At 38.4% G+C, this 24523-nt stretch overlaps 1 protein-coding gene across 2 annotated transcripts in view; it reads left to right on the top strand.

The window, feature by feature from the left end:
• The window catches only part of AFF2 (AF4/FMR2 family member 2), a 394994-nt gene that overhangs the window by 35553 nt on the left and 334918 nt on the right, over positions 1–24523 (top strand). Inside the window, exons 1-2 of one of the 2 annotated variants that reach the window (XM_026652959.1) lie at positions 21100–21178; positions 22029–22104. The exons of the other annotated variant lie outside the window; for it this stretch is intronic. The gene's annotated coding sequence lies outside the window, so the exon portion shown is untranslated. Of the gene's footprint in view, positions 1–21099; positions 21179–22028; positions 22105–24523 lie in introns of those variants that run through there. 2 annotated transcript variants of the gene reach the window in all.

A 24523-nucleotide genomic window follows, 5' to 3' on the forward strand; every position in this document is an offset into this window, starting at 1 on the left:
TGCTCTCTCCTGTGGTCCACTGTGGTGCAAACCACATCAAAGGGGCAGAGGAGAATGCAAGGCAGTACACTCACCATGCCGCAGAGCTGGCTGGGCGTGCACGCGCGCACACACACACACACACGTATATAAAATAAGAGATAATTGAGCTCTACACGCCTTGCAAAACGGATGGGGTAGATGATTCTTTCCTTATGCTTCAGTATGCTCTTAGAATAATCATTCAATATGCAGCAGTTCTGTAAATCTTGGATTTCAAATTGGGGAGCCAGTCTCCTACACCTTCCCCACAATGGGATGCTTGTAATGTTATAATGTGAAGTGATCTAACTAGGGTGAAATTTGATCTCATTTTTTCCCCACTTCATAGAAATGGCTTGTTGACACTCCCCCCGCTCCCCTTACATAGGTCAGCTCATTAATTTTGTCACCGCTGGAATGATGTAGTACACATGGCACAATTGATTTCACATCTCCAGTGCACTTTAGGTCCAAGTTGGTTTTGTGACTAGTTTAAATATTTAGGGCTAGATTTTGGCCTCTTTTTTTATTTTTTAAAGTGTAACTCATGAAATAGGCGAAGAACTTCAGGTCACAGAAGCAGCGCATTGTGCACTGCTTGGATTATTATTATGAATTATTTGATAGACAAATCAATGTATGCCAGTTGGACTTTGGGCGGGGCTTACACATCTGTAGTGCTGTCAGATACAGTCAGTGTTTCAACCAGGCCTGCTTTAAGGCTCATTAGTTCATCTAAGCCTTTCCCACATTGTCCATATAGGAATAGCCATCCTAGCCATTTTTCGACTGAATTTCTGATTGACCAGAGATTAGCATAACCTCTGTTAGAAACACTCTGACTGTGAACCGCAAGCTCCAAATGTCTTGGCCAGCAAATACAATATGCTTTGTACTTCCTCAAGTTTCTCATCTATAGTTTCTGACTATTGCAGCCACAGAGAGGCCTTGGAATTTTATATTATATAGTTATGAGTTCCACCAGGCCTTAGGTGGGGGGAGTGGGTGAGTTTTGACCCTATACGATATGGGAGGACTGTGTTTTAGAGCTGGGTGACAAAAAAGCCACCTGCTAACGGTTTTATTTATTTATTTCAATTAGTCTGCACCTATCCAGGAACCTTTATACAATTATAACGTACAAAATGGTAATACTTCTACCAAATATATCACACACAGTGCAGTGTGGACTTCCCTTGGTAATACTTATCTAAGCTAATAAAAATAATACAATACACATCTCATGTCAATGAACTGTATCTCTCAATCTATGGCTTCATCAGAGGCCCAAGCAAAAGATGAGCTTTGCAGTGTGCCTTAAACATTATCAACCAACTCAGTCTCTGTGGGTTCAAGGTAGAGGTCAAGTCCCAGACCATTCATGAAAAATACCCTGCCACCAGCCCCTTCCTTTTTTGTCAGGAGGCAACTTGACTAATTGTCATTACTGCCACAGTTTTCCTGGGGGAGAGCAGAAGTCTCTCAGGTAGGTAGGATCCAAACCATTAAGAACTTCATAGGTCAAACCCAACACCAAAAAATGCCACTATGGACTGTGGAGCACCAGTATCATGTGTGAAGTATCGCTTAGGAAGTGGGCATCTGCATTCTGCACTAACTTCAGCTTCCATACAGTCCAAAGGTGTAGCCTCAGATAGTGTGCATTGCAGCAGTCTAATCTTGAAGCTAGGAAGATGTGTAAGTACAGGAAGGTCTGCAAAATCTCTGTGTAGACCTGAAACCCTCAGCAGTCTGTAATAAATCCGTATGAAGGGTCAAATCCTGCTTGCCTCATGAATTGTGAACTCCCCTCCACCCAGTGTTCCCGAATGTTAGATTGTGCCTTTGGATCTCTGGGTTAGAACGAGGTCTCTAAAAAATTGCATGTAGCCGGAGAGCTCACTGCTGAGTTTCCTCTGTGTTGAGATGGTTCACCTGCTTGTTTATTGCAGCAAAACAATGAATATATTAAACTCGGGAAATGTGCTCCTGAAAAGCTAGTTTTAGATAGGAATATGTGAATAACTGATGCCTAGGCTTAAAACCTCTCTTGTGGTCAAATCCAGGACCCTTTTATCACGTTTAAAGCGCAGGCATATTAGACATCCCTCTCTGACATAACATGCCTTTATGGATGATAGAGTGTCTCCGCAGAACAAGGACTGAGCTTGGAAGTTGCTGCTAGTCAATCAAATGCACTGTTCAACTTTTGCATACAGTGAATTGGCCAATCCAAGATCACCACTGAACCCTAGCACTGTAATACGATTTCATCGTATTTACTTTATTTATAAGCTGTTGCTTCAAGTGTCACTAATTTATCAGTGTAAATATTAAAAATGAAACAGGACATATATAATCTACACTTCCTTAATCTGCTCACCATCCTCCATTTAGTATTCCTAATGACTGGTATATGAAACAATATAAATAATGCTTCTTTTAAAGGATGCAGCAATGCTTGGGACTTCAATAGGAGCACTGGCCCAAATAACACAAACAGGATCTGGCCCTAGATCTATTATAAATCTCACCATTCATTAAGAAAAGAATTCAAGATTTTGTTCAATGATAGTTAAATACCCTCTGGAGCAAATATCAACTAAACAAAAATTGTGCAAATGTGCAGGATTAAACAGTCCTGAATCAATTTTTAATTATTGTTTAATTGATTTTAGATATAAAACAGAACACAGAAAAGAAATGAAAAGTGGTCTTTACAAGGGGTTTAAAGGACATTTTCTATCAAACACGAAATTATTAAGTTGCTAAATTTCTGTCCTTGGGGAAGAAGCTATAGGACAATGTCTTTGTTGGGCTTTGTTTATGAGATTCAATAGCTTTATTTCTTTACTGATTTTTTTTCTGCATTATTAGTAATTTTTGTTGTATGTAATTTTTTGTGCTCCCAACATTTACTTTTTATCAGCCAGTAGAACAAATTATGCTAGTTTTTTTAAAAAAATCTTTAATTCTAAACCTGTAGATTTAATTTTGCTATATGTTTGTAAGTAGTCAGTTTCCTGTAAGAATTGGCTACAGATTTTTCTCACACAGTTGTATGACTCGAAGACTATCCTTTATCTAACAAATATTGATTTGTTTTTGTTTAGCCCCTATTTGGAGTGCCCCTTATCACTAAGGTGCGTTTTATTACTATGAGAGTTGACAGAATTCAGATTTAGTCAGGTGAAGACTGTCAGGGTAATTAAAAATGTTAAAGAACCACAGTAACAAAATGATATTAATATTATGATTTTCTTTTGTAAATAAAGTCAGTAGCTTCAGGATTTAGGATCTTTTTTTTTTTTTTTAGCTGTTAAAATAATTTGTACTAATTGCATAATCTGTTTACTATGTCATTTGTCCCCTATGAATTTAAATACTTAAGTACATTAAGTCAAAAATAATTAGTAATTTGAACTTCTGAAAATGAAAGGAGCTGAGTGGAAGCAAACTTTTAAAATGTGTAAATACACCTCTTGATTGTTAGTACAACTATTTGTGCTTTACCCATACACCCCATAAGTAGGAGTTTTTTCATCAGAAAAAGTCTGTGTGACCATCTGCAATGCAGAAACTTATGGGTCTCTTTCTTACTTCAACACATTATTATTAATTATTATTCATTTAGCATTTATATTTTAGTAGGGCCTAATGGCCACAACCATGTTGGGTCCCATTGTGCTGTACAAATGCACGATCAACAATAGTCCTGCCCCAAAGAGCTCACAAGCTAAAAGAGAAGACATAACAAGATCCATTAATTTTAAAACTCTGTAAGCCCATCCCCATCACCTCCCCTGTGTTGCAGGTGTATAGAGCACAGATATCCAAACTGAGATGGAGTCTACTTATAAATCGTCTGTGGCCAACATCCGAATTGTTCCCGAAGCATGGGAATGGGAGCTCATGAGTTTCCTGTGAAGTTCAATAGGATCCACGGCCTACATCCGCAAAGGTATTTAGGCACCTAATGCCCACAGATTTCAGTGGGAGTTAAGCACCTAAATACCTCTGAGGATCTAGGCCCATGTGACTGTGGCTTCCATGCCACATTGGGATGCTTCAGTTTTCAACAGTCAGCTGTCTCCTACCTCTTCCTTCTCCTCCTTTCTGTTTTGAGTTGAATAAGTCTTTAAATTGTTGAGATGGATTAAATGGCACGGAGTCGCTAGTTGCTGGCTCTGCTAAGCAAAGCTTGCTGAACTAAATTCGGCCCTCTATTACATTTGTGGAATCCTGGTGTTTTAGGGTTAATGGGTAGAAGTGACAGAATTAGATCTCCTGTGCTCCTTCTTTGTCTTTTTTTCTTGTCATAAAGTCTTTCTTCCTTCAACTGAGGACAGCATGCCCTTGGTCAACATATATTTTCTGAAATTTTTTGGACACTGGCCTTGAATGTTCTGTCAGTAGTTTCCTTGCTGTTGATGAATTTCAGTGAATTATCCTACCAGGAAATTCAGTGGACTCCAGAAGGATGCTCTGTGAATGTTGTCAGAGTTAGCGACCCTTATGAAAAAGTACTTTTGTATGCTACAGTAACTATCCAAAACAGTACAGCTTACCACAGCATTTACAATACTGTAGTATTGTTTTATAAAGGCATCTTCCACACGTGGCCATTTGGGAGAAATCATTTGGCCTTCCACCTGTGTGAGATGGGAAGGTTGCAAAAGACAGGAAGAGAAGTGAAAGGGCACTGAGCTACTTCTGCTGAATCCTATGTGCTTTAATACTGGTTACTCTGAAAATCTATGGAACCTCTTCAGTCAACACCATTTTAACAAGGTATGTGATGAATAGCTATGAGGCCTGTGTTCATATTTCCTACTCTAGCTGATAGGAAGGTACAACTGAGGAATCTCATGTCTATACTTTTCTATCATTCTTAAAATATAGAGCTTTCATCAAGCACATTTTGTGGCACATACGTGCACATGCGTGTTTGTGTGTTCTAGTATCATTTGTTTAATAGTGGGAATAAGTTTATTGTTGAAATAAGTACCTGAGTTTCATACCACAACGGCCTTAGCCTAAATGATGGTATTAACATCTGCTAAACTGGAAGGCCTGATGATTTTAGTGCCTCTCAAATACATGTTTTTAAGAGCTTTTAACCTAGTTCTCTGAATGTTGTAGAATTATTTGCTGTTTGTTTTTGTAGTGACTGATATTATGGTCCTCTGTTTGTTTCATAAATAACTAAGGTCAGCTGCATGTTGGTGTGAAATACTAAAATGCAATAGCAGGCTTATGCCCCGAAGAGAGCATTGGACTAGAGACCTGTCTGAGTTAGCAGCAAAAGAAAGAATAGCTTATCACTGTCGAGAGTAATTATATGGATCGGAAGAAATTTGAACCCAGTTTCTAGATCGAAATGGATAAAAATGTGGAAATGGGTCAAGGAATGCCAAACAGTCATTCCACCTGATCTTTTTTTTCCTTCCTCTCTCCCCTCCTCCCTCTTCTGTCTATTCATGCATGTCTTCTTGTGTTGTGTTTTACTGCTACCCTCACCCTAACATGTTATGTTGCCGTAGTATTGTCTGGTCTTGCAGCTTTGACAAGTAGTAAAATTGCATAATTCCATCATTCTACTGGAGATCCTGTGAGGTGTGCAGTGTTGGGAAATATACACCATCTGTAAGTCATTTTCCTTTTTGTACTTTTCACTGTCTGTATGAAAACAGTATCAAAGAGCATCTACTACCAGTAGCGACTGAGGGTTCAGTCTTAGGTAGGTTTGCTGTTCTGTAGAGTAAACAGATCATGTTTGCTGATTTGCTGAGGAACGGTTGTTTGTTTGTTTCTTTAAAGAGAAACAGAATATGTGCTAGACACTAATCTTTTTTTCCCCATTTTTTAGATAAACAACCCATAGCCATAACTTTCACCGATAAACTTTTAAAGAAAAATGGTGTTGACATTGGCATTCCAATGTAGTTAAGCTCAGTATTCACAAAATGCTGCTGTGATGTGTTGAATGCCATTTGAGACATCCAAGATGTTATGTTATGGGGAAACAGAGAACGAAGAAGCAGTACGATTCAGTGGTCTGAGCCCTGGACTTAGGATCAGAAGTCCTAGGTTCTGTTCCTACCACTCTCTTTTGCTGTGTTTTGGGGCAAGGACTTTTCTGTATTTAAGTTTTCCCAGCTCTAAAATGAGGCTAGGAATACTTACCTTTGAAAAGTGGTTTAAAGGAATAGATAACAGCCAAGTATTAATATTATTTTATTGATTCCTCTTATGCTCAGTCTTTAATCATTGATTTTTGCACCAAAAGATAAAAGGGGGGAGAGATGACTCATTTTGGTATATATTTTAGTTTTGTACTGTAGGTTATATTTTGATCACAAGGTTACTGAGGCATTAGATTGTAGTGCTATAAGATAAATAGTGTCTTGTTTGCTAAAGGTATAGTAAAATACATTACAGGGTAGATCTATTCTACATGTGAATTACTAGCTATCATTTGGTGAAATGTGTCACTTCACAATGTTGTCTTATTTTGTTAACTGACTATGCTAATAGTATTTTTAGTGGGTATGGAAAGGCAGTAGGGGAATATTATAAATATATGTGAATAGTCAGAGGTTTCCAAATATGACACCCATCTTTTCTTCCCTGCAGTACTTTGAAATACTTTACCTTTTGTAAATGCACTTTTTGTCTTTTGCACAGAATTTGCTTAGTTTACATGTACTTCACTGCATAAATACCAACAATGCTTTAATTTATGGATGTTTGGTGTTGGGCTTTGTTTAAATGAGTTCCATTGGAAAGGAATCAGAGCCTTCTATTCTTGCAGAAATTAATAAACCACATGAGGTGAATCTTCCTACAACCCATTTCAAACCTGGAGTTTTCAGGGTATAATTTAGACATTGCATTGGTGGTTTATGACCATATAAAGTGTAGGTGTGTAGGTAGGAGGTTGGATAGATGTACTTGTAAATGGCTTGAAGCAGTAGGGCTGAGTATGATCTCCAGCAGTGCGTATTTCAGCTCACAGTTTCACATCTCTATCCTAAGGCATTAGATGCTACTAATTCTCCAAAAGCCAAAGATTTGTTTTACAGAAGAAATTCTGATTTGATTAAGATATTGCTTCCAGACTTAATGTTCCTTTAGCAAATCATGCTATGTACACGACTGGAAATAAACTGCATGTTATCTGAGCTTGGGGCGGGGATGGAGGGGAGAGAGTCTCATGATTTGGAATAATCCTACAGAAGCAGCATTTAGTTTAATGACAGTACACTTAGGTTAATTATAGCGCTGCTTATGGGCGCCAACATATTGTTACAGTTGTGTCAGCACTTTTTGTTGTTAACCCTGTGTGGCAGTAGTTTATAATTTGGCTGTAAAAATGTGCTCTGGGTTAAATTTAGGTTCTGTGTTGTATACATGGTATCTGGTTTCCATTAAGGACTGAATTGTATTTTCTATATTTTGAGCAATTAAAATATATAGAGTATCCACTTAAAAAGATTTAGTTTTTCCTGCTCTGTACCACTTTGGATTGAACAACTCCCCATCCCAAACTAACCTTTAATAATAAAAATAATTATGTAGTGATAGGACTACGAAGGGCCTTCCGAGTTATCTAGCAATAGATGGTCTCAATTCCTTCTGTCTTGTGCAAACACATGCCATAGAAGCAAGCAGCATTGGATGCCTGATCCTTCAGTCAATGGGATTTTTGCCTGAGCTGCAGAATCAAGCGTTTAATGCCATTGGCAAATGGTTAGACCATGTCATAATCTCTTTGATGTTTTGAAATAAAATAGCCAAGATATTTGATCTTAAAAATTGGATACTGTGAATGTCGAGCAACTACTTTTCCTGAGGAGTTTTACTATGCTCATGAGTATAGTTTTAAAGTGTAACCAAATATGTATGTGTATGATTAGCTGTAATGGCTCTGAAATATCGGTAAGATCTGAAATCTTTGTATTGAACATTTCTTAAAAACCTATTTACACAAAAGATTGCAATAACTTGGAAGGAGCTATTACAGTTAATCATCTAAACAATACAGTCTGCCTTTTGAAAATAAATATTCAAAATATACTGTAGCACAGAAGCTGCAGTAAAATTAAGTAACTTGTCAATCAATCCATAAAAACATTCTTAATTCCCATTTTAGTACGGGCAAAATAATAAATTCTGAGCAAATACAGTTGGTTTGTACCTAGGACATTTTATTACATATAAATGTACATATAAAAGAATCTGTGCAGATCAGCTAGGTTTTTTCCCTTGACGCTTACTCTATTTTATTCTTTTCTTTTTCAAGATTGCACTGTTAGATTGTATTTTACTTTTTTCTAAGTAGTGTTGGCAAGTGGCTCTTATCAAGAACAAATGATGCCATAAATCAGGGCCAAAATCAATGATACCATGGGACTGTAAGAGTGAGATGTGGTTATGAGGGCCCAGGTGTTTTACCTGCCTCTGAAGCCAAGAGCTAGGGACTTGGGTATTGTTCCAAACCTTGTATTCTTACTTACTGGACAGTATACAGCTGCTTTATCTCACACCTGAGTTATCAGTACCAAGCTCCTGTTTTTTAATTTGATTTTGTCATAATTTAGTGGAAACAGTAGAAAGCAAGTTTAAGTTCATGCTCAAGTCACCATTTCTGAGGAAAGTGACTGGGAAATAATGAAAACAAACAATGCCCTCCCTCCCAACCAATTCGTAATAATAACATATAATTATGTAAGATTTCAGAATGAATGGACCAGAAAAGGCCATCTGAATTATGTAGCAATAGATGGTCTCGGTTCCTCGTCTCATGCAAATACACACACTAGATGCAAACAGTACTGGATGTGCAATTGTACTGATCCTTCAGTTATTGGGATTTTTGCCTGAGCTGCAGGATCAAGTATTTAATGCCATGACTGGGCATTTTCAGCAGCAGTTGTTTCTGTCCTAGTCAATGATAGGTGTTAGTGTAAACAAGGAATGATTTGTGCAGCTGGAATAAAGCCGTATACATTATGCCAAATATAAAATTAGAGGGCTGATGCAAGTGCCTCTTGGACATATCTTTCATTACCCTTTACACTTTTCTTTCCTAATAGAATCCTGAGGAACCAAACACATACTGTATGCATGGTTTTATTATAGTGCTTTGCCTCGGGCCCTTAACTTCTCTAGCTGGTCATTACCTGACCAGTAATGACCTCTAAACGGGTCATTAATGCTTAAGTAATAAACTGTTTCACAAGGCTATCTAGTATAGAACCTCTTTCATCATTTTTACAGTTACTGTTTTATCGATAAATCAATAGCCAACAACCTGATATTCTTGTTTTGCTACATAATCTCGTAATAGTGGCCATGGCAAATATGCAGCGATTCCATTTCATTGCATTTGGTAAAGCTGGAGATGGTCTCACACAAGATATCGAGGACTTGGAGTTGTGTGTGGGGTGAGGATGAAGGCATGTTATATTGAACCAATAAAGAATATCTATTTCTTAGGATTTTATTTTTTCTTCTAGAACGTGTATAGTTTTTTACTGGGTAATTTTTCCTGTTGGCCATATTAGAAACCTCCAACTTTTTAGTGTACCGTAGCAATTGCTTATGGATGATGTAGCAACCTTCAGAAAAGCTTTTTTGAAATGATCATTTAGTTATTAATATAAACCTTATACTTTTTGTATGTCATAGATATGCTGACCATCTCAATAAAGCATGCATTTAAAATGTATTGAAAATATTTACTTCCAGTCACTGTCAGAAACCGTTAGATTCTACAAGTATTTTTTTTTATGAAGTATATATTCAACTTACATAGGACACTGCACACTTTAAAGAGAAGTGTACAATTCACTTTATTCTAGTGTTCATTTTTGGTACCCCTATGCCTTTACGTTCAACTCATCACCTTTATGTTGTGCACCAGCAGTGAATCCACCGCTGTACAGAGGTCTTATACACCATCTAAGTCCCATTTAAGCCTTATCTTGAGGACTTAAGTGGAGCATAGTCCTTGGGCGGGCCCTCTGCATGGGGCGGCCTTTCACCCTGTCTCTCACAGGAGTCTTGTGAGTTGATATATGTACAGTTCTTTAAACATGTGAAGCTGTATCTGAGTACTAAGTAATTATTTTTAATGACCAGAAAAGAGAAGTTAAACAAACAAGACTAAAATAAACAGCTGTGATGAAAGGGAAGAAAATAGTAAAATTTTCCAGAGGATGAAGAGTTTACTTAATATTTCACAAGAACACTACAAAATATGACAATTTAAAAAGGTAGCAGTTGTACACATTCTCTCTCACACTCAACATGAACTATTCAGAACTCCCTTTGTCTAGCTTATCCTATAAAATAGGTTTCTACACATGGAGTAGCATAGAGCTCTTTCGTCCTGGAGAGACAGAGAGGAAAAATGCATACGACGTGCCATATAGTTCTTTTTGGTGGATCAGCAGGTATTTGATATTCCAACCCTTGTTAATATCAGCATAGCAGTGATTCGTTGCTGAGCATTGAAATAACCCTTCCAGTCATTTGTCTTTTTTTATGTTGGTCTTTGTGAGGTGTCAATCTGGGGTGGTTCCCTTTTAATACTAATGTCTGATCTATCCAGGAAGGTATGAAATTTGATGAATTTTTTTTTGACAGACACAATTTTTTTTTCTTTGATGGAATGGAGCAGTCTTTGCAAATTGTGGCTTTTTTGAAACTTTCTGATGACTTGTTAAGACAGACTATTCTTAGTGATTTGTGTCTAACATATTAAATATCTAGTAATTAATACAGAAATTTATTTAGATAGGAAATGCTGAAAATATAGGTTAGTCATAGGAAGATTGATCAGAGGTATTTTAAAGCATGGCTGTCAGTTTGAGGGGGAACAGCTATTTTGGAGGAAATTTTGACATTCTCATCTCCCTTACCCATCTCTCCACACGTCAGGAATATGTTACGTAATCAACTGGCTGGTCTCCCTTTCTTTATTCCACTTCATCATTCTTCAAAGTTGGTCAGAAAAAAGTTTGTGAATTTCAGCCTCAGTAAATTGCATATAAAATGGGAACAGAGGAATGGGTATTAGCTAATGAAACACTGATTCTTGGGATCATGGCCTATTGTTGACAGGTTTAAGATTGGCGCTGCCATACTGTATATAACAAACACTTCTAATTATTTGGAAAAGCAACGTTAGTGACTAAGAAAAATATATTTAAAAATATGAGACAAATGATTCTCCTACATTTCCTCAGTTGTTTGGGACAAGAAACAGCTGATGAGTTTAAAAAAATCTTAACCAAACCTCAGAAGGGCATTTAACTAAATCTACTTCTGTACATCATTATTAGTAGATGCACAAAGATAATTAATAATTTGAAAGATTATATATCTATATATATAGATATATATAGATATATATATATAGAGAGAGAGAGAGAGAATTATCTGATGACTTAGAGTTGAAATAGTGATTGATTTGACCCACCATCTTGTGAAATTTAGCCTGGTATTTTCAGAAATGCTGCTATTCTCACGCTGCAAAAAATAGCAAAAATAATGTAAGATTAGTAAACACTTAACATTTCACGGAATAAAATCTGTGGCTGTCACGCAGGCATATTTGCTGGTAAGAAGATTGTGGCAACAGGATGACAGCAGTAGTATCTTCAGTTGCACTGATCACCTAATTCAGAGACATTTTGGTGTCACGCCTCTGATTTAGTGTGACACCAGAAATGAATTTGGCGCCCAGGCTGCAATTTCATAATATAATAACCTGTGCTTGGACTTTATTTAGGGCAACTCATTATCTGCAGTAAATAATTGGGGTGGGGGAGGGGAGAGAGACTTTCCAAGCAAATCTGAAAGTAAATATGATTATTTTTATTATAAAAGAAAATTATTTGTGGGCATTGAAAATTGCTGCCATTATGACTTTAAAAAGATGAATTAAAATGGAAACTAGTATTTTTCCTGCTACTCTGACAGAAGAGAGTAGTAGACCCTAAATAATATATCTTTTGTATTGCTGCTGTTGCTGTTGTTTCTCGCTAATGTAGTCTTTGTTGTTTGTTTGGTCTGAAGATTTTCTTCTCTAATTGTTTAAGTCAAATCTGTGCTAGAGAAATCTTTTTTATGGCTCGAGAGCGCTTACGTTTTTATATGACTGAGTGCAAGTGTGTTTGCCTTGTGATTACAACAAGGCAGATACAATATTTAGAAGCCTTAGCAATTCCTGGGCAAATGCAGTCCCCGGAGAAGGGCACAATAACAAAGCAAGCAAACATAAGTTATCTCAAGACTAAGAAGTGCAGGCATCAGGGTGGTGACTCACAATGTGGTCGGGAGCCCTGGAGTTTTAGAGTGTAATTTATGGTGACACTGATGAGACAGATTTAATTTAAATACTGTAACTGCTGAAATATTTTGAAGTTAAAAAGTCAACTAGTGGTTAAGTAAATATCCTCTTGACCCCTTTTAACTCTTGTGATGAACCATTGTTTAAAGTATTCACTTTGAAATGCTTGAGACATAAAATGACCCAGGAGAGATGAATTGACCACAGATACTTAATGCATAGGATTGTGTTGCTTAAATTCAAACCGGTATCCATTTTTTTTGTCCAGCCTATTGTTCTTTAATTTGTTAAACGAGGCTATAAATGGAGAACTGTGCAAGCAACAACAAAGGTTTCATACGGTATGGCAAAAAACATTAGGCGAAAAATTTAGAGAAGAACAGAGATTCCTTCTTGTTTCTATAGAAACCAATAGTGATCAGGAGGGGAGAGGATTTCTTTCAAGTATACATTTTAGTAAGGCTAGCTCAGCTGCTCAACACACTGGAGGGCTAGTGTAATAAACCCGCTAGTAGCTTGAAATACTGTGTTCATGCCCCTGTGATACCAGTTGGAATGAGGATAACATATAGCTGTGAGTTTCTGGTTTGTAGCATGTTGGGTGAAGAGATTTCTGTCTGCACAACCACTGTCCTCTGGGGAGTGTAAGCCTGGAGGGAGGGCTTCCAAACAACTGAGCATCATTAAGACAGAAAAAGCAGCTGGAGCAGGAAGTTGCATGAATCATATGTTTTTTTTAAAGTCTCTGAATATGCTAATTACCATTAAACAATAATCTCCTTTGGTTTTATCATGACAGAATCATGGCCACTGAACTATTGTGTGTGAAAACAATTATAGTCATTTAGCAGTGCTATGGCTTTTGAACCTCTGAATTCTTATTTTTTTCCTAATACACTACATAATGTATAATTGCTTCCATAATGGAATTAGATTCTTAATTATGTTCTGTTTTTAATATCACAGAAGTTTTGCATTACGGATACGTCTCGGTTGGGCAAATGTTTGAAATCCAAATTCTAAGGCAAATGTAATGTTTCTAAATCATAATCAATACTCCAACTTAAAAATAATGGCAGGATTCTTTTCAATGAAGTTCAGGTCAAATGCAATGTCAAGAATAAAGCAGTGACAATTTGTTGCAACCTGACAGGTCCACAAAGTTACTGAGGAATATCTAGTAACTGGCAAAGACATCTTTCTTTGACATTTACTTTGCATGTAAACAAGACAGCGCCATATATTGGCAAGTGAGTGTATTAGCTGGTGATGATCCAAACCCTGGTATGAATTTAGACGGTATTCCTTCTTGTTTGTAAATACATACTTTTCTGTAACAAGGGAACATTTACTGCAATCTTGTTCTGCAGTTGTCAGAGCAGAATGAGTCATTTTGAAACATAAACCTCCTCAGATCTCAGAAATATCAAGAAAAACAGAGCATAAGGGGAAAGGATTATAAAATACAAGTAAAAAAGGTTCTTCACATACTCAGTAGCCTATAGGCTGTAAACACTGTAGATTATCATTAATGAAACTCTGCCAAATACACAGGACTACAGTTTGGTAGCAGCTGTTAAGTAAGCGCTGTTCAAAGCTGGGTAATCCCTTGAACATTCTGTATTGTGACACTGTACTTCTTCCTATAAGTAATCAGATAATTGCCTCATATTTTCTGTTATACAGGGCTTTTTTATTCAGCTTTTCTCCTCCTTAGTATCAAAAGGCCTTATCCTGCAGTCATTACTTCAGCAAACTCTCACTGAGGTCAACCACTGGGGCGATGATCTCTACTACACTGCTGTAAATCTGGAGTTATATCAGTTATGCCTATGGCATTACTCTGGATTTGCACCCGTGTAACAGAGATCAGAATCCAGCCCTGTGGGAGAGTTGCTTGAGTAAAAACTGCAGACCGGGCCTTACCTCTAAAACATGCATTCCTTAAAATTTGTTTTGGGAGTTAATAAAAAAACATTAACAATGCTTCCTTACCTAGGACCTTATCCTTTGCTATTAAAGTTGACAGGAGCTTTGCGTTGCTCCTGTTTCGGGGCTTCCAAGGCCATGATTTGTAAGCATTTGCAGAAGGAAATTTGGAAATTATGGTAACTATCTTTTTTTCCCCCTGCATCACGACATTCTGCACTCATAACACAGAACTAGCAAGCCATAGGCACAGTTATTGTGAGTTCCTCTGAGTTTTGCGGGCTATTGTGGTGGAGCTGGGAAACTAGCTTATTTTGCACTTTTGGAATTTCACATAATCCTAGAACAAAGCACTGTTAATTTTTCTTTGCGGGAGGGAGATGGGGGTTGGTAAATGAGGAGATTTGAAGGAGGTCGGGGTAAATGTTCTAAGAACCTCCACCATGAGGTCTAGAGTCATGAGTCTAGAACTTCCACCATGCCAACCCTCTGAATTTCATAACACTGAATAGACAGTGTTCTCTTTTAGTTCCTTTAACACGCGGGTCTGTGTTGGAATAGCAATATTTACTGACTTGTTACATTTCAGTTTAGAACAGGGGTTCTCAAACTGGGGGTTGGGACCCCTCAGGGGGTTGTGAGGTCGTTACATTACCGGTCGTGAGCTATCAACCTCCACCCCAAATCCCGCTTTGCCTCCAGCATTTATAATGGTGTTAAATATATTAAAAAGTGTGTGTAATTTATTTGGAGGGGGGTCACACTCAGAGGCTTGCGATGCGAAAGGGGTCGCCAGTAAAAAAGTTTGAGACCCACTGGTTTAGAACTACCACCTCTTGTTGATGGGCACTGATGCCACAATCTGTTGGAACCAATTTTCTTAGGACCAGATCTGGATCCAGAATAACGGATACAGCCTCACTCCAAAAAATCAAAGCAGGTGCAGATGTAATTCAGAGAACAGAAAATATGATTCATCCTTAAACCTGCAGGGTTTCAGATGCAGTTTCTGTCTGAGTACTTCAGATTATATTGCACCACATAGCATAAGCAGAGGGTCGAGAGGTTTTTCTTATTTTTCTTCTCTACCCATGGGCAGAAGCATAATGGATATTTTCTAACCATCACATCTCTCTATACATATAGGAAGAAATTGCTTTTTTTTTTAATTGCAGCATTTTGTTTTCAGTAGAGACTGGCTATTTCTGTTCTGTGTGGAAGTAATATTATTAAATGCCAGTCAGCAGGCATAAGTAGAAAGACAGTCCAAAACCAAAAAGAAGAAAGACTGTTACTTAGGAAAATGGAAAAAAAAAATCAGTGAATCAGCGTGCTTCTTCAAGCAAGGTTTTAGGATGTGGATTATATAGCAAAACTATTTCCTTGTTTTAGTGAAAGGCCGTATTCATTAAAGAGAGGAATTCAGGAGCATTTCTAAGGAAAAAGATCTTGCAGCAAAACTACAAATTGGGCGGTGCTGTGAATAAAGCTGCTAACTCACTGATCCTCCCAGCAAAGTAATACCAATTAAAAAGGCATCCTTACCCAACAGAAAGCACAAGTGTACTGATCTCAGTAGCTGAAAGGAAGACCTGTATGAAGCAATATTATCATTCCAAAGTGTTCCTAAAAGCTTTAGAGGAAGGTTTGCTAAGTTCCTTTGTTTTAAGAAACCTCAATATATTCAAAGTCCCCACCATCAAATCTATCACTGGATATGTCTGAATTTTCAGAGCTTGATACCCAAAGTAGCGCTGCCCAAAAATCTGAATGTCTATGAATTTGCTAATATTAAGAGGTAAGTGCCATGATTTAAAAAAAGACACAGTAGTAAAATGAATGATTTTCTATTATACACTCTACTTGATTAAATCTGTCAGTTTTACCATTTGGGGTTCTTGGAGCAATCTGGGCTTGAGCCAAAAGATTTTAATGAAATGGCAACTAGGAAGATGATGGAAATGGCCTGGCTACTCTTGAGTGTCATGGATATATTATGTTGCATCTGTGCTGTCCTTTCCTTTGTAATCATGCAGGAAAAAGAAAAATAACAGTTGCATCGTGTTTGTTGTATCAAGGAAACCTAAAATTAAAACAGAAGACTCTGCATATGAATTGCATAAGGGAACCTGGTTCCCTTAAATGTTCATTTAAAAGGCTTCCAACGGTGGATTTCTGCCATTCTCCCGGTAGTTGCCTGTTCCGTTTGGTCTTAAGGATGTTCTCTTTCTTTGGAATGCAGAATGCATAGAAGTCTGCCAAACTCTGGTTTTCTCAGAAGCACTGTAAGGCAAAAGAGCATGTGATTACTTCTTTAGTTTTATAGAGATTTTGGTTTTGCCGTTGGCATACTGTAGGGTAGAGATGGCATAGGAACATGTAGTGTTGTGTACAGAACAATAGCTCATGCAATAGCCATGGAGATTAGAATCTTTGTTCCTATAGAAGCATTGTTGAGCAAGACACCAAGGTTGTCCTGTGCACTTGTCAAAACAAAAAATGCCATGGGATCTTTAACTTCCACCTGGATGGTCATCTTTGAGGAATTAAGTGTTCAGGGGAAGAGTCCCAGTAGTCATTGGTTGCTGTTTTGTATTTAAACAACACACTGATGTACGTTAAAATGAACAGCACAGTTGCTTCTACATGAGCTGTATTAATACTGTGCACTCTATATTTCATATATAGATATAAGCGGAAGTTGAGGAACACAAGATAACATATAAGTCGGAGGGAAACAGGGGGAAAAGTCGCTTCTCAAAAGTCATCCCACATCGTCCATGAACTGTTTAGTGGTCTGCGCAGAAACTAGAAAAAAGCCAAGCTGAACAGACTTGGCCACTTTGTTTCTTGCCCCTCTTTACCAGACCTCACTGATGCATAAAAAATCGTATTGAGATGTGCACACCACAGCTGACCTGCTATCCAGGCAAATTAAGATTTTGAGTCTATTCTCATATTTTAAAAGAAAACAAAAAATAATTAATTTCTCAAATTTCCACTAGGGCAGAACTCAAGGATTCTTTATCTTTTTGGTTTTAAGATAACCTAAGACTCACAAGTCACACTACAATCCAGTCAATTTGTGTGTAATCTTTACTATCTGTTTTGAAGGAAAGGAAAGGACACAAATTCTGACAAGAAATTCACCTCTTGAAGCTGAATAGTAGAAAAAGAGAGAGTCATAATCGTTATTGACCCTTCATAGAGTCTATAACAATTGTGCCCAAACTTTTGAGGGTGGCACCTCCTTTACCCCTGTCTGTGTGGGGCCGCGGCTGGGGGAGGGACTGAGGTGGGGAACGGAGCCACGCCAGCGCTGGGGACTGGGCCAGGAGCTGGGGACCCGGCTGAGGGAGGGACTGGAGCAGAGCTGGGGATAGGGAAGGGCTGGGTGGCTGCTCCCTCCCTGCCACCCCGGGGGGCTGAGCTGGGCCCCCAGACGTTCCTCAGCACCCTCCTAGGGGGGTGCGCCCCGTGATTTGGGGACCTCTTGTCTATAAGCTTAGGTTTCTAATTGAAAGATTGTTCAGATAGGATGTACAAGATGATTTAGCCTCCTTAACTGGAGTGTTACTAAAAGTAGTTTGCTGGAAACTGGGGTAGTGATGGGAGGGGGTGTATGGCTTTGAAATGAAAACAGAAAGAACCTACATTAAAATTAAAATACTATTATTTGAGGGTATAATTCTTTTTTTAAATCTATTGACAAAATAAATCCTGAGAGAAAGGGCAATACATTCTTACTATTTCCCCCCTCTTTTTCCAGTGTTTAATTTAGTAAAGCGGAGTCATAAACGTTACTAAATAGTAAAAAAATTAAATGTTGTATAATTGATGGTGGTTACAGGATACATGAGAGTACACTTTAATTAGCAAATTGCATGTTTATTTTATTTGTTTAGCATAGCATTTAGATTGGATAAATGTGTTTTGACTGGCTATGGCACCTTGGTATTGTCGTTCAGTATAATTTTTAATCACATTGTTGTGGAATTTTAGTGCAACATTATACAGTTAATATAACAGTGCAGAATTAAATATGTTCTGTTCACACCTTGCTCTTGAGGAAATTACTTCTTTCTCTGTATTTGGATGGAGCACTTTGTATGGCAAGTGAGAACTTGGGAGTCATAAAGATTCTGGGTGCTGCAGCTGCAAACTGAATAATGATGATGATGATGGTTGTGCCTTCACTGAAATGTTTGAGAAATGCCTAGGAGCATCTTGGAAACTAGGAGTTTGAAATTATTATTGCTGCTTATTATAGCAGTGTCAAGATGCTCGAGTAAGGTGGGGATCTATTATGCTAGGCACTATAGGTACACAAAGTGAGAGATAGTCCTTGTTGCAGTGATCTTACCATTTAAATAGACAAGACAAATAAAAGGTGAGTGGACAAATAGAGATGCAGAGAGGGGAAGTGACCTGCCCAAGCAGGTCAATGGTAAAGCCAGAAAGAAAATCCATGTCTCCTGGTTCTCAGTCCAATGTCTCAGTCTTTTTTCCCACTATAATGTATCCATTACAGAATCCACAGCAGCTTTGCATAAATAAAAGTGTGTATGGTAGTAGCTGTAAAGGGACACCGTCACCTTAAAAATCACACTTCTCTCTGAACATTTTAAAATAGTATTGTTACAGTAATCTTAGCTCTTACTTGTAGCTGTAAAAGAGGTTACAGAAAGTATTTCTCTCCTTTAGTTTGCTCACCTTGTGTATGTGATTGCACCTTGTATATAGTTGGTCAAGGTTTGAGGCAAAGGGCGTAGGTTTTGGCTGGGGTCCTCAGTTTCCCCTGTTGTTTGTGTGCGTCTTTCACACACCAACAGGAGATTGAAAAGACATACTGAAAATAGGGAAATGGTTATAAAAACAAAAACTGATAGATGGACTTATGGATAGGTGTGATTTCTGAAACTACTTTTAACTCTTTCTCAGTTGAATACGTTTCAGTTTGACTGTGTCCCTTCAAGTTATAGTATTTAGTTTAGTGACATTATTAGATGTATGTGGATGAATAGATCATTATATATAAATTCTAGATATGGGCCTGGATTGGGACACAGGAACAACCCCCTTACTTCCCCCCCCACCCCCACCCCCCCACACACACACACTCGCTCCCCAGCCATCTCCAGAGTTTGGAGAAATTTTGATTCACCTCCAAACTCAGATTTAAACCTTATGCCTTTTGCTCATCTCTAATACCGTAAGCACTCCCTTATGGAAAAGTCATATAGAATGTAATAGAGATGTGAAACCAATGGGGTTCCAGAAGAAAAATTAGAGTTCTACATGAAAATACCCTCTAAGCCTGTAGAAATTAATAGAGAACGACATCCTTTCTCTGTGCTTTTAAAGAATCCAATCACATTTAATAGAGATTTAGTATCTACAGTAGTGATAGAATTCTGTACTGTAGTTTGGCTTTAAAAATTCTGCAGAAAGGTTGTTGTTATTCTCTATTACATTCTACAGGCCTTTTCCATGGGGATTGTTTGAGTATTACATGTATGCCAGCTTTGACATCTCAAGTGACTCGGTGTTGTGAAGATTGATGCTGGACCAGATTATGCTTTCAGTCACTCAGGTGTAAATCTGGAGTAATGCTATTTGTTTTGCTGCAGATTTATACTGGTGCAACTGAAAGGGGAATCTGGCTCACTAGCTTTTCTTCTCTATAATTGCTCCTGTAATGCACCTTTGCTGCTCTATTAAATGATTGGCACTGGTGGTTTAGCTATGGCAGAGAGTCAGCAGTGGTATGTATTACAGTACTTGAACATAGACATTTCTTACGTCGTTAGAATGTATTTTGCTGATGTTATCTATGAAGAGTGCTGCCTACATTGATTATGGTTATTAAACCCTACAGAGATCAACAGATATGGCAAACAGATGCTTAGTCACAGCTTATGTGAGAAATTTGATTTAATGAAAGTTTCACAATTTGAAACTACATCCTTTAGAATAGCACTGGAGTCTAATCCCTGCTGCATGCAAGCTAGTTGACTTTGTTTAAAACAGGATTATATCAGGATGATAAACAGAGACTATAATTAAAGCATATTTTGAAGATAGTTGAAATATAAAAAGCAAGGGGGAAAGATTTTTGTTTTACTCATGTACCAAAGTGTTTAAATAATATTTATGGACTTTCCTCATGTAAATGTCATGGTGCTGTAAGGAAACATCTGTGGAATTTAGAGCCATGCAGTCCTTAAACTATCTGTATCCTTCCATAAAGGCAGGCTGTGTTTCCCAGCATTCCTTATGGAATGAATGGAGAATGGCATGGATCTCTTGAATAATTAATATGGTTTTCAGAGCAGTAGTCATGGAAACCCAAGCGGTGTCACATACATGGATTTCAGAAATTAGGCACATTTTGAAGCACACATTTTAGCCAAAAAAGGATGGTTTAGCCCTAAAGATCAGAAACATTTGCTTAGTCAGTCTCTTGTTGTCACTGAGTTATTATGATGCGCACACACACACACACACAGATATATATATATAATCTGATTAATAACAGATTTAGATCAAATTCAGGTGGTTACACATTAAAGTGCTAGCTGTGCTGGCCGCCCTAAGTCATTTCTAGATGTCTTATTCTTTTCTACCGCTGTTCCAGACCTCTGAAGATATTAGGATGTAGGATTTTAAACCAATTGCTATTCACTTAAAGGACCAAAGCTTTGCCACCGCATTGCTAGGCCCATTCTGTTAAGCCAGTTGTGTGGCTTTTTTATCTGTCGCAAAAATTGTCTCTCCAGGATCAATATCGTCATTACCTTGGGTGTGTATCTGCAAGAAGTCAACCAGGCAGCAGTGAAAAGCTATCATCCAGTCCTCAGTAATATGGTACGTGGAAAGAATAAAAAATACATGGAAGTTATTTATAGGCCATAAACCCTCTGGTTTCATAAACCATTTTATACTATTATTTGTCCAAGTCTCTGCCGAGTTCACAGCACACTCTAAAATCTCTGTTTTGCTTCTTGGCTGTTTGAATGGCGAAATTAATTAGAAATACAATTAGCAATTGATGGACATCAAAAGGCCACTTGGCCTAGTGAACTTGTCCCTTTTTACCATTTTCTCATCCTGTACTTCGGTCTGCGCTCCCCTAATAAAAATATCAGTCTGTTTCATAAACTCATTGAGGCTTTGTGGCGATAATGCTACTTGGCAGCGTATTATGGTACGTTCATTACTCTTTGAGTGGAATGGTTATCCTTACATTCTGTAGGCCAGATTCTCCGATTCCATGCACACTTGTGGCTCTCATTGAAGTCAATGGGAGTTTCATGGCTGTAATTGACAGCAGATATTGGCCCATTATTTCCAAATTTCAGATTATATCCACTGGTTTTTTTTTAATCACATTGTATAATATCTAAAATGCTCTGAAAATGAAATGAAATACTTTCTATTCCATCACTTCAAAGTTATCTCTTCTCTAGCAAGAATAAATTCAACCACTTTGGCCTGTCTTGATAACAGATTTTCTTAAAAACCTTGAACAACCTTGGGTGCCTTATGTTGCACCTAGTCTAAGGTAAAAATATCTGACATAAGAGGTGATTAAAACTGAGGACAAGATTCTTCTTGTGAAGTGCTTATTACAGAAAGAATTTTGCTGCTTATGATTTGTATTCCATCCCTCTGTTGATGCATCTCTGTGTCCTTGTTGCTTTTTCTTTTACTGCAGGTATACACAGAATGGATAGCTTCAAAGATTTTTCTACTCTAAACCCTAAATAAGCTTCTTGAATCCTCAGTGCACGGTATGACTGTTCCATTTAATCTGTGCTCTCTTCTGATTTGCTACTCTCCAACACCCCCCCCCCAGTCAAGTTGTCTATCTGTGGACCTTAAACCACACTTTCCATTTAGTGGCCCAATTACCTATCTGAATGCAATGCCTCTGGCTCTGAATTGTTTTGCATTCATTACTTTCTATGGGCCAAATTCTCTGGTCTGGCTGAGCTGCACTCCTGACAAGATCAAAGGAGGGAAAAGAAAGCCAGTGTAATTTCGTGTCCGTCTCCTCCTGCCCCCCCCAGTACTCAGCCAGTTTGAACAATGGGCCAGTCACCTGGCTCAGATTAGAGCAGCATGAAAACTGGTCTAAACTGCAACTGCTACCAACAGGCATCACCAGGACTCTGGGACTCTTTTCCCGCCCCCCATGCTGGGGATCTCTCTAAACATTCCAAATTCTCTACTGGTGCAAAGCTGCCACAACAGGCCAAAGCTCTGTCCTCTATCTCCATCTCTGTCAGAGACGTTTGAAATCCTGCATTTGATATTCCCCATCTATATTTAAAATACGTGATTGGAGACGATCACAGAGTTGAGAGGGCCAGAACAAGAGCTGGATGGCTATCGAAAACGTATCTGAATTATCAGAGGACTTTCAGGTCTCTATCAGCCCCGGAGACTACCCCTTCCCGACATGATCACGGCTCTGCCTGTTTTGTTTGCTTGGAGGAGTCCTCAGGAGGCTGGCTAAATGAGCTAAATGCCTCTTGGCACTGCTGGAGCAATGTAGAGAAGCTGAAGCAGGACCAAGCATCTGGTCCAATATTGTTAATTACGTGTGCAAGACAACTTACTATCAGAAGAAACCAGACATCCCTCCAGCAATAATGACCACACGGGAAAAAAATAAGAGCTGATACCCTGAACCACATTTGGTTCTTTCTGTTGGCTCTCACTTCTCCTCAACTGGGAGTTGGCTATTTCAGCCACATCTTCCCTCTTCCCAAGTTGCATTCATCTCTTTCCATCTCTTATTCTACCCTCCCTCCCTTCTCTTTCCAGCAGACCAGGAAGGAGCTTTGCATGCTGCGTGTAGCTGCTATGTTGCAAGAAGCTGCAGATTGTACATTCAAACTGAAACACATGCCCATTTACATGAATTCCACTCCTGGACTGCACTGCACTTTATTGACAATTATTCATGTCTAACAAGGTGGAATCCACTTTTAACTAATACTGTTATATTTAACCTGTATGTGTTGCTCTGTGGGGAAAACAGTGGCAAAGGTTTCTTTGAAATGTGTCTTGCAGACTCTTTTGGGCAACACGTGCATTTGGCTTTATCAGTTTAGCATTTTGGGGCACTGTGATAGGATGGAATATTTACCCTCCACCCCCACACTAGTAAAATAAAAGCTATTGCTTATTCTTTGAGCCTAATTATCACTAAGGCCTCTGTGCACCACTCTGGCAGTGTAAAAGGGTCTCAAAGAGAGTATAAATGTAATTTACGCTCACTTTACAGTTTCTGTACACTGCCAAAATGGTGCAAAGTAGCCTTAGAGTAAATGAGAGTTCAGACGTTTTATCTATAGAATCAGAAGTGCAGACACAGCACTTTACAGTACGTTTAAATAGAATGCCATACATGTTTCCTTATTCTCTGTCTGCAGAATAGGAGCATTGAATTGCCCGGAATGAAAGCAACTCTCAAATAATGGGTGCATAATATTTGCAAATAAACCTTTAAGTGTAGGTCACCATTTCATTTTATGCTCAGGCACTTATAGTGGACCATGCATAAAATTATTATCTTTGTGCAAATAGTTGGTGCTAAGGCACATAAGCAACTGCTTAATTACCGCAAATGGCTATTTTAATACAGACAGTACTTAACGATTTCTTTTTGGTTGTTGGTTATTATAGTTCACCCTCTTATGCTAGCACATGTAATAAGCATTGGGTATGTAATGCTTTAATTTTACTCCTGCGGGAATTCTGCGCCAAAAAATTAAAAATTCTGCACACAATATTTTAAAATTCTGCATATTTTATTTGTCAAAGTAACACAATATAATCATGGCAGTTTCAATTATTTTGGTAATTTATTTCAAAATACCTGTCAGCAAGTATGTCTGTAACAATACAGATGACAAAAAAGATTCAGAATATGTTTTTTGACAAATAGATACCTTACTAGGCATATTAATACAGAACTTAGAGCAGGGGTCGGCAACGTTCGGCACGCGGCTCGCCAGGGTAAGCACCCTCGCGGGCTGGGCCAGTTTTATTTACCTGCTGACGTGGCAGGTTCGGCCGATCGCGGCCCCCACTGTCCGCAGTTCGCCGTCCCAGGCCAATGGGGGCGGCGAGAAGCGGCACGGGCGAGGGATGTGCTGGCCGCGGCTTCCCACCGCCCCCATTGGCCCGGGACGGCGAACC

The sequence above is a fragment of the Terrapene carolina genome, unplaced genomic scaffold (genome assembly GCF_002925995.2).
Source record: "Terrapene carolina triunguis isolate 2854851 unplaced genomic scaffold, T_m_triunguis-2.0 Scaffold131, whole genome shotgun sequence".
In the NCBI taxonomy this organism is placed as follows: domain Eukaryota; kingdom Metazoa; phylum Chordata; order Testudines; family Emydidae; genus Terrapene; species Terrapene triunguis.